Source organism: Callithrix jacchus, chromosome 2, assembly GCF_049354715.1.
Source record: "Callithrix jacchus isolate 240 chromosome 2, calJac240_pri, whole genome shotgun sequence".
In the NCBI taxonomy this organism is placed as follows: domain Eukaryota; kingdom Metazoa; phylum Chordata; class Mammalia; order Primates; family Cebidae; genus Callithrix; species Callithrix jacchus.
This window is the reverse complement of record NC_133503.1, coordinates 35,792,437-35,813,712: the sequence shown is the minus strand read 5'-3', so window position 1 is coordinate 35,813,712 and position 21,276 is coordinate 35,792,437. Positions and strand designations below refer to the sequence as shown.

Genomic DNA, 21,276 nt, shown 5'->3' with positions numbered 1-21,276 from the left:
TTCAAAAAACCAGCTCTTGGATTTATTGATTTTTTGAAGGGTTTTTCGTGTCTCAATCTCCTTCAGCTCAGCTCTGATCTTAGTAATTTCTTGTCTTCTGCTGGGTTTTGAGTTTTTTTGATCTTGCTCCTCTAGCTCTTTCAATTTTGACGATAGGGTGTCAATTTTGGATCTCTCCATTCTCCTCATATGGGCACTTATTGCTATATACTTTCCTCTAGAGACTGCTTTAAATGTGTCCCAGAGGTTCTGGCACGTTGTGTCTTCGTTCTCATTGGTTTCGAAGAACTTCTTTATTTCTGCCTTCATTTCGTTGTTTACCCAGTCAACATTCAAGAGCCAGTTGTTCAGTTTCCATGAAGCTGTGCGGTTCTGGGTCGGTTTCTGAATTCTGAGTTCTAACTTGATTGCACTATGGTCTGAGAGGCTGTTTGTTATGATTTCAGTTGTTTTGCATTTGTTGAGCAGTGCTTTACTTCCAATTATGTGGTCAATTTTAGAGTAGGTGTGATGTGGTGCTGAGAAGAATGTGTATTCTGTGGATTTGGGGTGGAGGGTTCTGTAAATGTCCACCAGGTTTGCTTGCTCCAGGTCTGAGTTCAAGCCCTGGGTATCCTTGTTGATTTTCTGTCTGGTTGATCTGTCTAGTATTGACAGTGGAGTGTTAAAGTCTCCCACTATTATTGTGTGGGAGTCTAAGTCCTTCTGTAAGTCATTAAGAACTTGCCTTATGTATCTGGGTGCTCCTGTGTTGGGTCCATATATGTTTAGGATCGTTAGCTCTTCTTGTTGTATCGATCCTTTTACCATTATGTAATGGCCTTCTTTGTCTCTTTTGATCTTTGTTGCTTTAAAGTCTATTTTATCAGAGATGAGAATTGCAACTCCTGCTGTTTTTTGCTTTCCATTAGCTTGGTACATCTTCCTCCATCCCTTTATTTTGAGCCTTTGTGTATCCTTGCATGTGAGATGGGTTTCCTGGATACAGCACACTGATGGGTTTTGGATTTTTATCCAATTTGCCAGTCTGTGTCTTTTGATTGGTGCATTTAGTCCATTTACATTTAGGGTTAATATTGTTATGTGTGAATTTGATACTGCCATTTTGATTCTAAGTGGCTGTTTTGCCTGTTAGTTGTTGTAGATTCTTCATTATGTTGAAGCTCTTTAGCATTCAGTGTGATTCTGGAATGGCTGGTACTGATTGATCCTTTCTATGTGTAGTGCCTCTTTTAGGAGCTCTTGTAAAGCAGGCCTGGTGGTGACAAAATCTCTGAGTACTTGCTTGTTCGCAAAGGATTTTATTCTTCCTTCACTTCTGAAGCTCAGTTTGGCTGGATATGAAATTCTGGGTTGAAAGTTCTTTTCTTTAAGAATGTTGAATATTGGCCCCCACTCTCTTCTGGCTTGTAGTGTTTCTGCCGAGAGATCTGCTGTGAGTCTGATGGGCTTCCCTTTGTGGGTGACCCGACCTTTCTCTCTGGCTGCCCTTAGTATTCTCTCCTTTATTTCAACCCTGTTGAATCTGACGATTATGTGCCTTGGGGTTGCTCTTCTTGCGGAATATCTTTGTGGTGTTCTCTGTATTTCCTGCAATTGAGTGTTGGCTTGTCTTGCTAGGTGGGGGAAATTTTCCTGGATGATGTCCTGAAGAGTATTTTCCAGCTGGGATTCATTCTCTTCGTCCCCTTCTGGTACACCTATCAAACGTAGGTTAGGTCTTTTCACATAGTCCCACATTTCTTGGAGACTTTGTTCATTCCTTTTTGCGCTTTTTTCTCTGATCTTGGTTTCTCGTTTTATTTCATTGAGTTGGTCTTCGACTTCAGATATTCTTTCTTCTGCTTGGTCAATTCGGCTATTGAAACTTGCGTTTGCTTCGCGAAGTTCCCGTATTGTGTTTTTCAGCTCCTTTAATTCATTCATATTCCTCTCTAAGGTATCCATTCTTGTTATCATTTCCTCGAATCTTTTTTCAAATCTTTTTTCAAGGTTCTTAGTTTCTTTGCATTGATTTATTACATGATCTTTTAGCTCACAAAAGTTTCTCATTATCCATCTTCTGAAGTCTAATTCCGTCATTTCATCACAGTCATTCTCCGTCCAGCTTTGTTCCCTTGCTGGTGAGGAGTTTTGGTCCTTTCTAGGAGGCGAGGTGTTCTGGTTTTGGGTGTTTTCCTCCTTTTTGCGCTGGTTTCTTCCCATCTTTGTGGATTTGTCCGCTGGTCGTCTGCGTAGTTGCTGACTTTTCGTTTGGGTCTCTGAGTGGACACCCAGAATGTTGATGATGAAGTATTTCTGTTACTTGGTTTTCCTTCTACCAGTCTAGCCCCTTCACTGTATGACTGTTGAGGTCCGCTCCAGACCCTGCTTGTCTGGGGTGCACCTCTAGTAGCCGTGGCACAGCGAGGGATGCTACCAGTTTCTTTTTCTGCTCTCTTTGTCCCAGGATGATGCCTGCCTAATGACAGTCTTTTGGATATAGAGGGGTCAGGGAGCTGCTTGAGGAGACAGTTTGTACTTTATAGGGGTTTAATTGCTGAGCTGTGCACTCTGTTGTTCATTCAGGGCTGTTAGGCTGCTATGTTTGATTCTGCTGCAACACAGCTCATTAAACAACCCTTTTTTTTTTCTCAAATGCTCTGTGTTGAGGGGTTTGGGCTTTATTTTTGGATGTCCGATCAGGTGTCCTGCCCAGCTCAAAGGCAGACTAGCCACTGTTTGGCTGCCGAGGCTCCGCCCTGCTGTTGTGTGATTCGCGCTGTTCCTACCGGCTCTGCTGTGGTCTCCGCCACGCCCTGCGGCGGAGTCTCTTCGTTGTAGCGTGTTGCCTCAGCAACGGCAGGCTGCGTCAGCAGTGGGCGTGTATCTCAGTAGGGACGGGTTGCCTCGGCAACGGCTGGCTGCGTCAGCAGTGGGCGTGTATCTCAGTTGGGGCGGGTTGCCTCGGCAACGGCTGGCTGCCTCAGCAGTGGGCGTGTATATCAGTTGGGGTAGGTTGCCTCCGTAGTGGTGGACGCCCCTCCCCCACAGAGCGTCTCGGACCGTCTGCCCGGGATAGTTTGAAATTGCGGTTTTGTTCGTCCCACTGGGTATCCCAAGCGATCTGTCCCTGCAATCCCCTGGGCTGGGCTACTGTGCAAGTCTCGTTCAGTCTCAAGTCCAGCCCTCTCAAGTCTCAGGTTGCCGGTTCAACAAGGCACCCGGACAAGCTCGCCCTGTGGGGATTGCTGGGTAGGGCCGGCCGGCCGCCGCCGCCCCGGCTGCCGGCTTCGCCAGGCAGACCTACTGCCTGGCGTCCCGTGTCTTTTTATACTTGGGAGTTTCCCCGTTCTGTGGGCAACAAAGATCAGTCTGGAAATGCAGCACTGACTCACCGTTTGCGAATTCAACGCGGGCTCCAATCCTGGGTTGTTCTCACAGTGCCATCTTGAGTCCCCTCTCGAAAACTATTCTTGAATAAGAGTGCAGCCTTGGATTGAATGAAACCTTTTGCTCCCTGAAATTAGAGCTGTAGATTCCCATGGCTGGGTTTTGCCATACTGAATGAAATAGAAAATTGGGGACAATTATTTCACTAGATTGAGCCAAAATAATGGTTTTAGCTTTTAGTGCCTTGATATTTTGGGCCCAAGTTTTCTTGGTTTTAGACACTGGAAGAATTTCTTACTACTGGGCTGTTTTTGGTAGATAAAACTCATGTTTTCATTTTTTTCTTTCCTGTAGCTACCCAGGAGTATCACAGAGAGCACACAGGGAATTGACAATTATTTTTAATGAGAGGTGTGTATGAAGCAGCTTCTTACTCTGAATTTCCTGTACTGCTTTTTAGTGGAATCAGGGAGTTTGAGATGTGCTTCTGGTAGTGTTTGCATTGACATTGAATTTCATAATCACTTTCTGGAAGGACCAAATGGGCTTTGGCTTTGAGTTTTATTTCAGAAGCATGCCTTATTTTTTTCTAAGCAAACCTGCTGGTTGTGACATTTGGGGAAAACACAGCTCTCTAATATTTGCCTTTGGTTTGAATGAGGTGAAGAACATGATAAAGTGGAAAAGGACTTAAAAGTCAAGTAACCATCATCTTCTCTTTTTCTAAAACTCAGATTCATGGACTTGAAGGTGTCCTGGATTCTTAGGGTGCTAGTGCCTTAGAAAATACTCAGGAAACAAGAGAGTGCTTTTTTTCTCCACCCAACTAGCTCTGCCACTTTGATTCTAGCACCAGGACCAAAAGCAATATTGAATTTAATGTATATTTCTTGAGAATTTACATCTGGGCTCTCATGGAGCTGATAGAGCAATGGAGAAAACAGACATAGGATAGCTAATTGCCCATATGCCAAGGGTGCCATGTAAGTAAACAGGGAAACTATACTTTTTGCATTTGAAATGCGAGTAATAAAAATACAAGTACCATTGTGAGTCAGAACTGTGTTTTGGGGATTTGTTGTTGTTGTTTATTTTCTCACTAAGAATTATTACATGAGGTATTAGATGAGACATGTCACCTATGCACATTATAATCTAAATTTTTAGAATGTCTGTTAGAGACATCCAAATTAAAAAGAAGAATTCTTTCAAAACTATTTTGTTATAAACCTTGAATCGGATTCACTTTTTTTCTTTTACTAAGTGTCAGTAGGTAATAGGCAATGCAAATGGGGAAAAAGATAACTGAATCATTTGGGATTCAGTAAGTCCCACTCTTTCAAAATAACGGCTTCATAATGACTTGGCAGAACACTCCATTTTCATATTTTCTTAGTCTGTGCAACAACAGGCCCTCAGAATTGGTATAAAATACATTTAATTGGCAAAAAGCTCATCCAATCATAATGCCATTTTGATAGAAAACACACGGCATGTGATGGCGAAGTTATACACCATGAATGTAAATAATTAAATTTTAGCTTGTTTCACAAAACATACTTTCAAGGTTTTCTATGTAGTTAGTGGTCTAAAATATGTAGTTGTTACACAGATTAAGAATCCCACATCCGAAATGTGAAACACTGTAAATACAAAACTTTTTGGCTATCCACTTGATGCTCAAAGGAAATGCTCATTGGGGCATTTTGGATTTTCAAATTTGAGACCTTCAACAAATGTCAGTATATAATGCATGTATTCCAAAATATAGAAAAGTCCACAATCTAAAAACTACTGGTCCCAAGCATTTTGGATAAGGGAAACTTAACCTCTAGGGTCCAAAATTACCCTAATTTGTGGAACTCATGAACATACATGCATACTTACTGAGCTAAAAAGTCATAGAACTGGCTGAAGGAAACAAATCTAAATGGGTGAAGCAAATCAATGGATTCTGCTGGCAGCATCTTATACAAGCCAGAATTAGTGTGCTGCAATAGGATTAAGATTTCAAGTGGAAGCATAAAATGTATGTGCAGGACCAAACATAGTCTGAATGGGCTAAATCCATTTTTTATTTCTACATAGATCAAGGGAATGAGATTTACTGCGATGATGCTTGTTAGATATTCAAATGAGAGCGGGATTTTTCTGCTGTTGCAGGGAAAGCACATTAGTTGGATTAGTGCAGATCTTTCATACTACTTGGAGGTAGATTTCAAGAGTCTGTTTATGCTTAATGTAATTCTTGTTTGTGTTTATTGTCACTAAAAAAAGGAAGTAAAAGAGGTGACAGATGTCCTGCAAAATTGAATACATTGTAAAACGCACTGTGATAGCATTGAGTTCATTCCTGCTAAGGCTGAAATGTGAGCTTGGGGCAACATTGAAACTGTATATTGTGACAAGTCACTTTGAAAAAAATTTTGTGTTGTGCAGGAGTGTTTGGTGATAAGCAGAGATGGAATGATCAAGCATATCTTCTGGCTTCAGGGAGCATGTGGTATAATAAGAATGATATATACCTCAGAAAGGGAAAACTCTTCTGTTTTAGACTAAGGATCAAGGAGGGAGAGGTGACCTAACCTGTGGCCTGTGGCTTACCTGAAAAGTTTAAGAGTCCTGGGTAGGGTGGGTCTGTTCCTAGACTGGGATTGGTATGGGGATTATTAGTGGCTTCAGAGCAACTGAGCTGCTACACTGGGTGAGACTGAGGGGTTTTGAGCAGGAGAATGCTATGATTGCTCTTGCCTTGGTGAAATTAACCTGACATGGGTGGGCAGGGAAGATGAGCTGTGGAGGAGGGGGCACTGGTTGGGAGGATATTTTAATAGTTTGGGTGAGAGAGAGAGGGGTGGAGCAGCCACAGTGAGAATGGATGGGATGACATGGATGCAGCATGGAAATAGAATTGGCAGCATCTAACAGCTTTCAGATGCAGAGGGCTGGTGAGGTGAGAGAGCCTATGACTTCAAGCCCAGGTAATAGGGAAGATAATGGTGCCATTGTCAGGAAAACAGGGAGAGCAGTTTTGAAAGAAGCTGAACGTTGTTGTGAAATTTGGAGCTGAGGGCTGTCTGCATAATTTTCAGAGCCCAGAAAAAAGTTAAATGTGAGGCTTCTTGTTTAAAAATTCCTAAGAATTTCAAGATGGCAATAGCAGAGTATGGCCCTTCTAAGCATGAACCCTGTGTGAATGCCCGGGATATACACCCATGGAATCAGCCCTGATTGAGCTGGAGGTGTTGAGATGCATGTGTACCCTACACCTTTCTTGGGGGAGACGCACTTGCCCCATTTTTGGAATGCTCAAGTAAAACCTCAGAGCAGATTTGCATGTACTGTTGCAGGATGCCACAGAGTGGTGACCAGGGCTGAAAAGGACAAGAATCACAGCAGTCTTTGAGTGGAACTGAACTGTCTCCCAGTGTTTTAGCACTTAGCATTATCAAAGGTGAGAAATTCCCTAGAACAGGTGTGGAGTCATGAGTCCTCTGATATTTGTCATCAATTGCAATTTGAGTGAAAACTATTAAAGTTGAGAAGCGTCCTTGGTCTTCTTGCCCTTCCCCACTCCATCATCTCACTCCTCCAAGGGTATAGCTTGAAGATTCCCTGAGCTTTTTTGCATCGAGGAAAGAAGATTATACACCTTTTGGGAGGTATCTACTGTGTTTTTTTGGACACATTCTTCTAGAGAGTTTTTATGAATGCCACATTGTTTAATTTAAAAGATAATTATTTTTTTCTTATTTACTTTTGTCTCTTTCTTTCTCTCTTTCCTTCCTTCCTTCCTTCTTCTTTCCTTCTCTCTCTCTCTCTCTCTCTCTCTCTCTCTCTCTCTCTCTCTCTTTCTCTCTTTCTTTCTCTCTCTCTCTTTCTTTTCTTTTCTTTCGACAGGGTCTCACTTTGTTGCCAAGGCCAGAGTGCAGTGGCTGTCATCATAGTTCACTGCAGCCTGGGCTCAAGTGATCCTTCTACCTCAGCCTCCTGAGTAGCTGGGACTACAGGCATCTGCCACTATACCAGGCTGTTTATTTTTATTTTTTCATGGAGATGGGGTTCCACTATGTTACCCAGGCTGGTCTGGAACTGCTGGGCTCAAGCCATCTTCCTGCCTTGGCATCCCTAAGTGCTGGGATTACAGGCATGAGATGCTGTGCCAGGGTCCTTGTTTAATCTTAGTCATGGGTTTTGCCCCCTTTTACAGATAAGGAAAGTGGGACTTAGAGAGGCAAGAGGCTCAAAATTTCACAGTTACCACTTGGCAGAGCCCATCTCTGTGATGCTGTCTCTCTTTGCTGGCCACGGAAACACAGACAATCAGAACGCTTAAGATTGAAAAAAACTGAGTCGTAGCTGAGCTAATGTTAAAACTACTTTCTGAGGAAACTAACTGGTTATTTTATTCAGTGCTGAGGGGAGAGAGGTGAGGTAGAGCAGAGAATGTTTTTGAGTCAAAATTGTGCAGGTGGTTCATGCTCCTGACACATGGCCCAGGAGTGCCTGTGTCTGTTCGAGGAGACTATCTGTCTTTTTGTCCCACTGGGCAGAAGGTATTGGGCCATTGGGTCAGTTGAGAAGAAATCATTTTCCGCTTTGTGACTGTGATCAGCCAGCAGGCTGGAAAGAGTGCCAGGGCAACTGGTCCTGCAACTGTCCCAGAGACTGAAGCCGAGCATGTCCTTCCTGGCTTCTTAGCGGTTCCAACGCCTTGAAGCAGGGCCTGAGGGTAAGGAGATCACTGGAAGGCTGTGGAAGAGAAGTGACACCTGAACGAAGAGTGCTGTCTCACTTTCCTGGCAGCCTGCTGACAACTCAGTGGAAATCAGGTGTCAGGCCACATCCTGCTGATGGGCAGATCTTCCTCCCTCAGGCAGAGCTTTTCTGATAGGGCCCTGCCTGACAGGAGGAGGGAAGTTGGGAGGGCACAAAGTAGAGCAGATGCCAAGTGCCAGATGTCTCTGTACAAAGTGTCTGCTAACTCTGAGAAAGATGCAACAACAGAGAATGTTTTGGAGTTTGAAATCGTCATTGAATTAATTAATTCTGAATTAATGATTCAAATTAATTGATGGGGAAAAATGTCCTTAATATGCTGCTGTTTGTATATGCAAGTTCAAGGAAATTTTACTGTAAAATTTAAAAAAATCTGATTGTCACTCATACATTCTTACCTAAATTTGAATTCCACTGCGTGGCTACACCTAATGAAAAGAAATCTCTGAGTCCTGGCCCCTGTATGTAGCCCAGGCACACAGGGGGTCAGGTGGCATCTGTAGGTGTTTGGGCATCTTTGGGGTTGCATTTCCTGGTGGAATTCTGTGTGATACTCCCTACCCTAAGAGACCCAAAGAAACTTCCAGGTTTCTAATCAAATGATATTTGGGAGAAGGATGGTGGACTGTAACCTGCTTTAAGATTATGTGCCCTGTGTAGTACAAATGTGAGGTGAGGCATGGTTCTTAATGACGTACCAATGAGTGCGTATGTATTTATTTTTCAATACCAATGCTCAATGCTTATTTCATGTTAGAGACTGAATGGTAGTATTATGGAAAGCCAGGCCTCAAGCCCCTGGGCTTTCGAATATAGCCGGATTATATCACCTACCTTGAGGTTGCTGGTGTTTTTGGCTGGCTTTATAGATGTGGTTTAAATTTATTTAGGAATTTTCTTGCAGGCATAGATTGAATCCTGGTAATTTCTCTTATAGGTACGATAATAGATTCACAGATGCCTGAACAGGTGAGTAGGGTGGTTTAGGAAGGTGTTCCCTACTTCTGGCTCTCAGACCCCTGCGTGGAGTGTTAGCTGTGGTGATGGTGGTGAGTCATTTATGGGGGGGTTTACTTCAAGTTGGTGAATCCATACAGTTGCCAAGCTTTGCCTATTATATGGGTGTGGTTGAGTGTAATATAATACCAATTTATTTCAAAACACCTCTGATTTGCCAGTAGCTTTTTGTCACAGTGTACTTATTTTAATTAAGATTTTTCTAGATATTTAGAGGAGTCTCCTCGGATAGAAACAGGACAATTTAGAGGAATCTCCTCGGATAGAAACAGGACAATTTAGAGGAATCTCCTCGGATAGAAACAGGACAAGTAAAGGATCCCTGCGGCTGGGTCATGGTCTCCTCTGTGTATTCAGTGGCATATATTATGTAGCACACAGGATGGTTCTTTAGTGTGGACACTCTTCTCTGCTGGTAAAGGCCTTTCTCAGCTGTTGCCTTCCTCCTCTCCACCTTATGCAAGAGGGGTAATAATTTATGTTAAGAAACAATGGAAAACATTAGGCTGACCTTTTGTTCAAAATAGATATTTATGCTTATGAGAATCATCACCACATCTGTATCCCATATTCATAGCAGCCTAACCACAACAGCCAAGAAGTGGAAGTAACCCAAAAGGGCACTGATGGATTCATGGGTAAAGAAAATGTGCTGTATACACACAAATGGAGTATTTTTCAGCTTTAAAAGCAAGGAAGTTCTCTCACGTGCTACAACATGGATGGATGTTGAAGACATAATGCTAAATAAAATAATCCAGCCACAGAAAAATAACTACAGTATGATTCCATTTTATGCAGTATCTAATGTAGTCAAACACATAGAAGCAGAAAGTAGGATGGTAGCTGCCAAGACCTGGGGGAAGAGGAAATCGGGTATTGTTTAATGAGTATAGGGTTTAAGTTTTGCAAGATGAAAAATTTCTGGAGATTGGTGGCACGACAATGTGAATATACTTAACAGTACTGAACTGTACAATGGTACATTTTATGTTATGTGTTTTTTTCTTTTTAAAAAATTTATATTTAAGTGTCAGATGTACATGTGCAGATTGTGCAGGTTTGTTACATAGGTATACACATGCCGTGGTGGTGGTTTGCTGCATCTATCGCCCCGTCACCTACATTAGGTATTTCTCTAATGCTATCGCTCCCCAATCCCCCCATCCCCTGCTATTCCTCCCCTAGTCCCCCGCCCCCCAGGCCCCGGTGTGTTCTGTTCCCCTCCCTGTGTCCGTGTGTTCTCATTGTTCAGCACCCACTTATGAGAAAGAACATGTGGTTGTTGGTTTTCTGTTCTTGTGTCAGTTTGCTGAGAATGACGGTTTCCAGTTTCATCCATGTCCCTGTTACGTGTTTTTAAAATCACAATAAAAAGAATCATCGTGTTTAAAGTTTCTAAGCCACGTTGACTTGTGCCCGCCTTGTCTTTTCCATGGCATTGGCACCTTCCCAATTTTTTCATACTGTGTATCTCACATACCTTCCTCCTGAGGGAATTCCTCAGAATCCAGGTTAGACTTGTTCTGGGATCTCTCACCTGTGGGATCCTGCTGAGACCAAAGGGAAGACTGCCTTTGCCTCTGGGCCCCTGCTGTGGTGAATGCCTACTCTTCACATCTCCTAGTATCTATGATCTGTTTCTTCCTGGCCCAACAGCTCTCTGGAGATCCAAATGCTGTGTCATTTTCTGCAGCTGCATTGATTAGTTGCATCATTAGTTTTGGCTTAATTGCAGTGACTCTGCTGCTAACGATTTATATAAGGTACAGCAGGAAAAAAGTCTTTGGGTGCTTCTATCTCCCCAAAAGATAAAATGTGATCATTTTTCCATATCATTCGAATTTTTATTGTTAACAAATGCCTGGCACTGTTTTTTGGTGTGATATTTAAGTCCAAAGGGATATTGTGGAAACTGCATATACATAATTTAATGTAGAGCATAGAATTTTAGTGCTGGAAGGGATTTCTGAGAGCTTTAATTTCAACTTCCTTTTTTTAAAGAGGAGGAATTTGGGGCCCTTATTAGGGAAGTGTTTAATGGCGAAGCTGGAATCAGGCTTAGGTCACAGTTTGTATTGTGTCCTCTATTTCTCAATGCATTCCCTTGGAATTTATAAAACTATATCCAGTGCCAGGGATTTGAACACCATTCATTTTAGAGCATAATATATTTATTAGCTTGAAGTCATTGTACATTCAGTCTGTCAGCAACGAGAAGTGGCTGGTACCTTGTATAAATTCTTCAGACCATATCTAAAGTCCTATATCAGTTACCTTTTCTTTACCCCAGAAATGTGCTTCTCATGCCATGTGCAAAAGTCAACTTTTGTACTTAATGCTTCCAAGGAGCTGGCTATTAGAGGATTGCTGGATTAAAACATTTTGAAAATGGGAGAATTCTTCTACAACATGACAAAAATCGTCCTTGAATTGACCTTCCTTGGGAAATAATGTTTCATTCACCTTTGACTCCCTCTTCACTTTCCTCATTTAAACTTGTGTGATACTCTTCAGGGACCTTGTACATTACTCCTTGTGAGATTATAAGCTTCCCAAGCCTCCCTGTCACCTCTGAGTGCTCAGAGGGACCACCCTTTTCCCCCTCAATCTGGCTGTATTGAATTTAAGTAGATCAATGATAGGGTTGAAGAAAAAGTATGATCACAAATAAAATGCAGCTTCCTAATGCAATGTGAATAGCATTTTGTAACCAGACAGAATGAATCCCACCTAGTTTCATGGGTAGGTGAAATTTGGTCTCAGTTCTGAAGGACAGAAAATTTGTGAAGCTAATTTTAGTATAGGGAAAATAGCATACCTAGGAAGAGGGGACTATAGAGAAGCGGGGTGGAGGAGGGCAGTGGACTTTCCTTTTGGAGTGTTTACTTGGCTCATGTGAGCCCTGCTGTTCTACGTCATTCTCCACCATTCTTAATAGTGGTTCCCTCCAGGCCATTCTGTCTGGAAGCATCCTGCTTCCATCCCAGATATCTACAGTTGACTGAACTAGTGACAGGCCCCTAACCCTAGATCAGAGCCTCTTTCTTGGGAATTTGGACTAGGAGCTGGGAGAGGCACTTGGTTAGCTGGGTTTGTGCCATGTGAGCTTGGGAGATGGGAGATGGACAACCTGGTACCTGCCAGGAGGCTGGAGAAGGGGACGAGAATAGTCAGCAGAGGGTGATTTTCCAGTCCTTAGGGCCTTGCCTGGTTGCAAGGCCTGGCTATAGCCCTGCCTGCACGCCCATGTCAATATTCCTATGGCTGCAGCATAGATTCTCTGGAGGTCCCCACTCTCCTCTGGGAAGAAGTGAGGATGACTCTATTACTTGCATCTATGAGTGTTAAGAATAAAGGAGCCTCAGGGAGCAGAACGAGTCCTGATTGTATCTCAGGAGTTTGTTGCCGAGGTTTGGTTTTGATCTCTTTGGAGGCCAGGTGGCTTGCTTGGTCCTAGTGTGCCTGGGTCAGTGTGTTCTCTCTGCTGTGACTCAGCACCTCCGGCCATTCTGAGCTTAGCACCTGAGAGAGGGGATCATTGGTTGGAAGCTTACATATATATTTGGTAAACCTGGGACACCTATACTGCACTCTGCACTTGACCCTGTTGTGACACCAGGCAGAGCCCATGTAATGCATGCTCAGGCCCTTGAGAGGGTGGGAGTGATGGACCCAAGGTGCTCCAGGGAGCAGGAAGACATCACAGGGAAGGTGATGTGGAGTTGGATGGAGGAATCTGCCTGGTGCACAGGGGGAGCATCTAGGCAGAGGTAGAGGGTGTGTCAGGTGGAGAAGAGCATGACACAGGGGATGCAGGGAGAGGTCCAGAGCAGATGGCATTTGAGACAGAAGGGGAAGTACAGTTGCACTCACAGGCAGAAACTAGGTCCGAAAGCATCTTGGGAGCCTGGCCGAGGCTCACGCTTCATAGGTAGGGTGATCGTACATCTCACTGTCAGGGACAGTCCCAGTTTATGCCTGTTATCCTGGTATAATGATGAACAGGGCCCCTCTTTTACTCTTAAAAGTACCTATGTTTGGTAAGAAATGATACTTTTAAATGATGGGACCCACTGAAGGATTTTAAACAACAGAGGGACAGGGTGAGATTTCAGGTTAGAGAGCTGATTCAGGAGGCTGGGGAGAGATGGAGGGGCAGGAACGTGACTGAAAGCCAGATTAGAGAGAAGGGCCTGAGCAAAGCAGTGGTAATACAATGGAAGAAGACAGTGGTCATGTGAAAGCTGGCAAGGAAGTACAGACCATGGCCCTTGGTGAACCCACAGCTGTATGGAGAGGGGGCTGGTGAAGGTAGCTGAATAAGAGCAGGCATTGGCAGGGGTGCACTTGAAGTTTGTTTTAGGTCTGTGGTTTAGGGTCATGGGGAAGCAGGACAAGGAGTCAAGTGTGGACCTGAAAGTAGTGGTCTGGGGCCCAGGAGAAAAGTGTGGCCTGGGACACCCATCTGGAAGTCATTTGGTTGTGAGTGAGAACTGGATCCATCAGTGTGGATGCTACTGTTCATGGGGAGTGGTGTCACGGAAGAAGAGAAGCATCGAACACTAAGCCTTTGTTTAGGGATACCAGTGTTTAAGAAAAAGGCAAGAAGAAATGAGTGCACAAAAAGGACACTGAGAAGGACTAAGGAGAGAGGGCATGGCAGGAATAGCTGTTATCATGGATTGGAGATCTGTGATTCACATACTATGCTGAGAACTCCAGGTCCTCACATTGTAAATCTGCAAGTCTTGCAGGTGCGTGGAATTAGCCATGACTTAGGGGCTCAGAGTTTAAATAACATGTCCAAGTTTAGCTGCTGAGCCAAAGTGGCAGACCTATTTTTTTTTTTTTTGTCAAAGCCCATGTTCTTTTCCACCCCATGGGGGATTGGTGGTGGTAGCAGAGATGGACGCTCCAGAGTCCAGAAAACCTCTTCCTTCAGGGGACCTCGGCAACTTGGGCAGATGTCAAATTGGAGGAACTTGACCATTACAGATACCAGTGAGAGGGAGGCCACTGGGCTTATTTCTCTGTTGGCCCCACTGAGCAGGTCACATTGACAGAGACCTGGACAAGAGGCTGTTTAAAATGGAACATGAAAAACAATGCCAGGGATTTAATTGCACCATGAATTGTGGCCAGAAAAGGAACCTAGCAACAAACTCATTTTCTGTTGGGCACAAGGCACAGAGGATCTACTATAATTATATCTGTTTTTTTTCCTTGTTGGCACATGCCTCCCTATTTATTATCTCCTTCCTTGAGTGCACATGATGGATCAGCTTTTGTCTAAGGTACTGATGTTTGCATTGCATAGCTGCATTGTGAAGAGTTTGCAGGGTCCTCAGTGTGAGTGTGGGCACACCCCTGAATCGACATTTATGGAGCACCTACTGTGTGTGCAAGGTAGTGTACCTGTGTGTTGTACATGCACCATCTTATTTCATTCTTGGCACAACCATATGAGTTAGGTAATATTATCTTCATTTTAGCAGTGCAGAAACAATACTAAGTTAGCAATTTGTACAAGATCTCGTGGCTAATAAATGGCAGATTGGAGATTTGAACCCAGTTCTCCCTGGACTTCCCAATTATTCTCTACATCTTCCTTCCTTTGCTCTGGACTAGTGTCTTATCCAAGTCAGAACCTTCTTGGCTTGCGTCTTTTTTTCCCCACTAAACTATGATTGCTCTTGAAGACTGTGCAGGGCTAGCATGACTGTTTAAAAAGTAACTGGTTGAATGACCCAAAACATTTCAAACAACCCATGAAGAAGCCTTAGTCTGCAGCTGGTCTAGCTGAGGTCTTGGGATTAGCTGAAGTCCCAGGAGGAGTGGATCAGGATCTGCAGAAATGAACACTCCAGGCCTGTCACTGACAGGCTTTGTTCTTTTTGCCTCTTTAGAAGTGGAAGGAAGCTATTTCGGAGACTAAGAAAATTGTGATGCTTTCAGACACCCTGTGACCTTTACGGGTGGCTCTGGGGCCCTTTCTTCTTGCAGGGACATGCTTTCCGGTTCTGTTGGGAGCTCTGCACCTGCCTATAGAGCTGGAGTGAGTGTTCTTTTAAAAGGCAATGTCTTAGTACATAGACAGAAACATCCCTTTTGTTTGAGACCTCTTGCTTATGGATTTTCTTTTGTTACCAGTGTGGGTCTGTGCTCTTTTGCTAATGAATTACCCAGGAGTCAATGGCCCATGCACAATGGATTGGTGTTGCCATCCATGCATCATAAGACACAGCTGACAGCCCTGTGTGGCTGGGACCCAAGGGTCAGAGCCTCTGGAGTGATTACAAAGCTCTGCCATTAGCCACTTTTCCTTTCCCTTTCTGTATGCCAGGCAGCCCTGCAAATACGCATTTGCTCGCTTGCCTGGTGTGAGCAGTGGTTTAAGCCTGGTGGGTGGCTAACATGGCTGATTTGATTTATCTTACTAAATAGTATGATTCGATAAAAGTTGGAATCATAGACTTAGAACCAAAAGCAACCTTGGTCCAGTGCCTTTATCCTGCAACTGAGAACACCGCAGCTGGAGAAAGGTGGTGATTTTCTTGGCTAGGTCTTGAGGAGATTCCAAGGTGACAGCTGAGGCAGTAGCCTCTGCCTTGAACCCTGGTGATTTTTCTCTGCTACCACTTCAGATGTCTCCATGGAAAATGCTTCCAAGGCTGTTCCCGTTGCCTAAGAGAATTGGAAAACAAGATTATAAAGAGATTGGAGAAACCTCATCAGTTTTCCAGTGGCTATTGGTGGGTTTCTTCTCGGCCACTCTGATGTTGAGTCTGATTGTGACTCATCTATTTCTATCCAGAATCACAGGAAGAGTTGTGATGAATCACCTGCAGACAAGTGAATGAGCATCAGTTGTCATATAAGAAAACTCCTTTACTCCTCAGGTTATTAGAGCTATTGCTGCCCTCCAACAGTCATGTAATAAGTGAAGCCTCCCAAGGCTGAATGGCAGCAATAAGTGCCTTATTTGCACCTAAGGATTTGCTTGTTCTCTCCGTAGGATCTGGGTCAATAGACATTATTTTCATAAGACCTTTATCTTTCTTTACTTACATTAGACAGGCTTTTTTTTTCTGGAACTTGCTTTTGAAGCAGTAGGCTTTGGGGAAAAAATAAAACTGGCAGATTATAAGAATAAAAGCTTAAATCAAATTTAGATATAAAAAATAAAATATAACTTCGAGGGAACCAAATCACGACACCATTTCCATTTATATCAACACTTCACCATAATGTGGTTAAGACTCAAAATTTGATTCTGAGTTCTGTGAGATGATTGCTCATAGCAAAGGTACAGTTATACCCACTGGATGGTGCTTACATTGGTGAGATCATTTAAAAAAGATCATGAACAGCAAGCAGCAGGGGTCAACCTTTGACATAATCAGATTTCATATGAGAGTCTGTTACATAATCATTCCTGTTGCTCTTGGCTTTGCTCTTTAATGAACACCCCTCCAAAGCTAGCTGTACATATTTTTTCCTACAGTTACATTCTTGGGTCATGCAAACTTATTTCTTCTCTCCCTTTCTCTCTTCTCCCTTTCTGTTTCTTTCTCTTTTCCTCTTTCCTTCATTTCTTCTCTATTTTCTAGGAGCTTTTCTCAAGTTTATCTTTCAACTCTTTGTTAAGATTTCCATCTGTAAATATGCACGAATATATGCATGTACCTTTCCAAGCCTTTTTTTCTTTTGTCTTTCCAGATGTTCTTTTGTCGTATTATTCCTATTTCAGGGGGACTATATCCTTTCTTATCTCCCTAAAAATATTCATGGTAATTACTTTAAAGATTTTTCCCCCTCCCTGCAGAGTCTTTTTTCCTCCAGGCTCCTTTCTCCTCTATTTTGATGTCCATTTTCCCCCTGAAAGGTTTTCCTCCAATGTCTGATAATACTCAGTTGGTTCATCTGTAAGAGGTACTACAAAGCTGTTTGGAGGCTTTGATGTGTGGGTGGGGCTAATCGACTGAGCTTCACAGTAGGGTGATCTGGCTGGGCTGTTTGAATAAGAATCAGTGTTGGTATCATTAGGTCTTTCCTTTTAGGCTTCTCAGACTCCTCAGAGAAGATGCTTATCGTTGCTCACCTGTAGAATGAAGGGCCAGCTGTTTTTACTGGGAGCCAGTGAGGATGAGAGAGTTGTGTTTGTGTGTGGTGGGGTGTGTGTCTTGGCATCCCCCTTTGTTTAATACTCCTACTTTAAATGAGGTACCCCAGCTTTAAACCTATGCCCTCAATTAACAGACCCTGTGATGTAACAGTTAATAAACTTCCTGTGTTTTGCCATGGTAGAGAAGGAGCAGGTAGCTCTGTTGTGCAGAGTGGCAGAGGAGGTCTAGGGGCCTGACAGCCTCTTGATCAGGATTGCATTCAATTTGTCTTACTTTAGCCCCCTCACCCCATACCTCTGGAGGAATCTATTAATAATAGCATGAGCTCCTCAGCCTTTTGAGACTCTCTGTTAAATGGATTGGTCCTTAGATCTCCCTTTGCTAGTTTACACTTTAGTGTCCTCAGGTCGGCGAGATTTTAATGAGTGAGAAAGCCCAGGTCAAGAGAAGAGAACTGGCTTGTCTGTCATCACAGAACTAGTTAGGGCAGAAGCTGGTGTAGAAACTGGGTTTTCGGACTCTTCATCCATCATTGAAACTATCCTGTGTACTTCACCACTATGTCACACACACAACCACACACAATCTCCTCATCCTCTATCTCTTCATTGCCCTTCCTCCCCCTCTCCATTTCATGTGACCGCCACACAAATCCTATGAGTTAGGCTTGATTATCTTGATTTTACAAATTAGGAAACTGAGACTCAGATGGTATAATTTGCTTGTGGCCAGAGTTATCTGGTGGTAGAGCCAGCGTTTGACTCCAAAGCACGTGCTCTTTTCTGCTGCATTGTAACCTCCTGTGTGTCATGTGTTGAGCTGCTGAGCCCTTCCTAAAGAAACCAAATGATCTGTAAACTTTACTTACTTTTATCACGGACTTTTACAGCTGACTTGACTTGAAAAACTTAAATAATGGCTATTTTCCTTGTGAATGGGGAGTCTGTCTAGTCTACCTCCTCCTGCTCTCTCTGCAATTCAGCAGTCTGCCTGTTAGTTCGTTTTGGCTGAGAAGAGATTCTACCTTCCTTTTTGAACCTATGGGTGGGAATTTGGACAGACAGGTCATCAGGTTCAGCTTGGTGGCTTTGTGGTGGGGGTGTGTGTCTATGTACACATGCAAATATCTCCAAATGAAATTTTAGAAATGAAGTTTTCTTACAAAGGTACACAGTGGTGGTAGATTGGTCAACACATTCTAAGAAGGAAACTAGCTGTGGACATTCCCTTCTGGGGCAGGACTGGGATCAAGGATTTGAGGATTTGCATTTCTCCTCTGGGTTATTTAGGAGGTATGACCAGGAGCTGCTAGCCTTGGGTTTTCTGTGTTCCCTGTAGTGTTCCCTCTGTTAGGCAAGGTGTCACCCTGGAGATTCCTCTCCCTCTCCCACATCCCATTCATCTTCAAGTCCTCTCATTTTATCTTTAATTATATTAAACCAAATATATCTTGAAGTCATCTACTGGCATCCATTTCCCCATCTCTGCTTGAGGGCAGACTGCCATCATCTCCTGCCTGGACCCGTGCAGGGGCCTCCAGTTGTTGATCCACCTCCCTGCTCCCTACTTTTTTCCTCACTGCCCCCTTACCTCTCTCTCTCTCCTTCTTGTCTCTTTAAAAAAGCTCACAATGTATTCAGCCTAAAAGAGAAAAATCTGACGTATGCTATAACATGGATGAACTTTGGGCCTTTATGCTGAGTGAAATCAGCCAGTCACAAACAGACAAATACTTAAGTTTTTGTCTTAACATAACATAAGTCATAACATAACATAAATCATAACATAAGTTATGATTCCACTTATATGAGATTAGTCAGAATCACAAAGACAGAGAGTAAGGTGGCAGTTGCCAGGGTCTGGCTTGGGAGACAGATTGGGGGTTCCTGTTTGTTGGATATAAATTTCAGTTTCTCAAGATGGAAAAGTTCTGGAGATTGGCTTCAGTGAATCAATTTATAACTACTGAATTGTAGACTTAGAAATGGTTACAATAGTTTACAGTAATCTGTACATTTCAAAATAGCAAGAAGAGAATAATTCAAATGTTTCTAGCATATGTAGACAAGTATGTAAGGTGATACCTATCTCAAGTGTGCTGATTTGATCTTTACAAATTATGTGAGTGTGTTTGAATGTGTTAAATTATCACCTGTATTTCATAACTTTGGACATCTATTCTGCATCAATTAAAAATTGTTTAAAAATGGCTAAGATAGGAAAGTTAATGTATATTTTACTACAGTTTTAAAAAAAAACTACAGGATTTTTTTTAGAGGTGATAAAAATGTTCTAAAATTCATTGTGTTGATAGTTGCACAACTTTACTAAAACCCATTGAACTGTGCACTTTAATTGGGTGAATTGTATGGTATACGGATGATAATCTCAATAAAATTATTAAAAAACTTAATCTCTTTTATTGCAAACCTGCTTTTTAATATCCATCAGGGCTGACCTCTGTTTCCCCTGTGCTCCTCTGCAGGGACTCAGAGATGGTTTTCACGAGGAGATATCTCTGTCTTGGCTCAGTTCCAAAGGCTAGTCAATTTGTCCCAAACTGAAGTTCCCTAGAAAGACTTTGGCTTGTTTGTATCCACCTCTTGGGCTGAGTTGGAGGACCAGGAATGGTGGGAGAGAGTGTACCATGGTGGCAGAACTGTCGGAGGTAGTTGTATTATTATTTTAAGATGATTTATTTATTCTTTGAAAATGCAAAATTGGCACTGAGCATGAAAGAACAATTGTGAGTCTGCGACATGGTCTAGCCCTCCAGTTCTGTACTGATACTAGGGCTTTTGGACCCATTTGTCATTCATTCAGGAAATGTTGACCCCTCTCTGTCACACCCTGAAGAGAGATAGGCATATCTTTCATGATGTGGTGTTGAAATTTAGGGGTACAATCTAAGACTTTCTTTGCCTGGTGTAGTTTACTTAGGAGTAAAAATGTATAAAACACACAGGAATAGCATAACAGGAAATGTTGCAGAATCCATATGAGGAAAATCACAAAAATTTACTGACTGCCATAAAAGAAGACTTCAATAAATGGAGATGTGTGCTGCCAGTTTCTCTCTGTGTGATAAAGATGTCAGTTCTTTCCAAAGTAATGTATCATTTCACCCGATTCCAATCAGCATCTCAGCTGGGGTTTTCTTTCTTTCTTTCTTTTTTTGGATTATGTCAAATTATTCTCAAATATGAATACGCTGGCTGGAATTGCTAAAAAATTTTTTGGAAATGATGCATAATATAGGAGATTTGCATTTCCAGATATAAAATGTACTCAAATGATGCTAATTAAGACCACGTGGTTATTGCAGGAACATGCCAGTGCGTGGAATGGAATAGTCTAGAAACAGAGCCTAATGTGAAAGAGGGTTTAGTGCATGATGGAGGAAAAGAATAAATTATTTAATATATCTAAATTAATTACTTAGAAAAAATAAGATTAGAGTCTTTCCTTACTCTATATACAAAATAAATTTTGGTTTGATGCAACAATTTTAATAATAAAAAGATGAAAAGTAGGAAAAATTGTGGGTAACTTCCATATTAGGGAAGTCAACAGAAACAAAATGTCACTGGAGGAAAATGACTCATCTCTCTATATGAAATTAATTTTTTTGAGATGGAGTCTCGCTTTGTCGGCCAGCCTGGAGTGCAGTGGCACAATTCCAATTCACTGCAACCTCTACCTCCCAGGTTCAAGCACTTCTCCCTGCCTCAGCCTCCCAAGTGGCTGGGATTACAGGTTTGTGCCACCACGCCTGGCTCATTTTTATATTTTTTATTGGAGGTGGGTTTTTTTCCATATTTCCCAGGCTGTCTTGAACTCCTGACCTCAGGTGATCTGCCTGCCTCGGCCTCCCAAAGTACTGAGATTACAGTCATGAGCCACCATGCTTGGCCAAAATTAATGTTTTAATAAGAAAAAAAAAAAAAAAAACCTCCCCCAAGAAATTAAAATTAAGATG

The 21,276-nt window shown here is 42.6% G+C and overlaps 1 protein-coding gene across 1 annotated transcript in view; it reads left to right on the top strand.

Annotated features, from left to right (window-relative positions):
• SPOCK1 (SPARC (osteonectin), cwcv and kazal like domains proteoglycan 1) overlaps nt 1-21,276 on the top strand; it is a 533,103-nt gene that overhangs the window by 51,927 nt on the left and 459,900 nt on the right. The window lies entirely within an intron of this gene.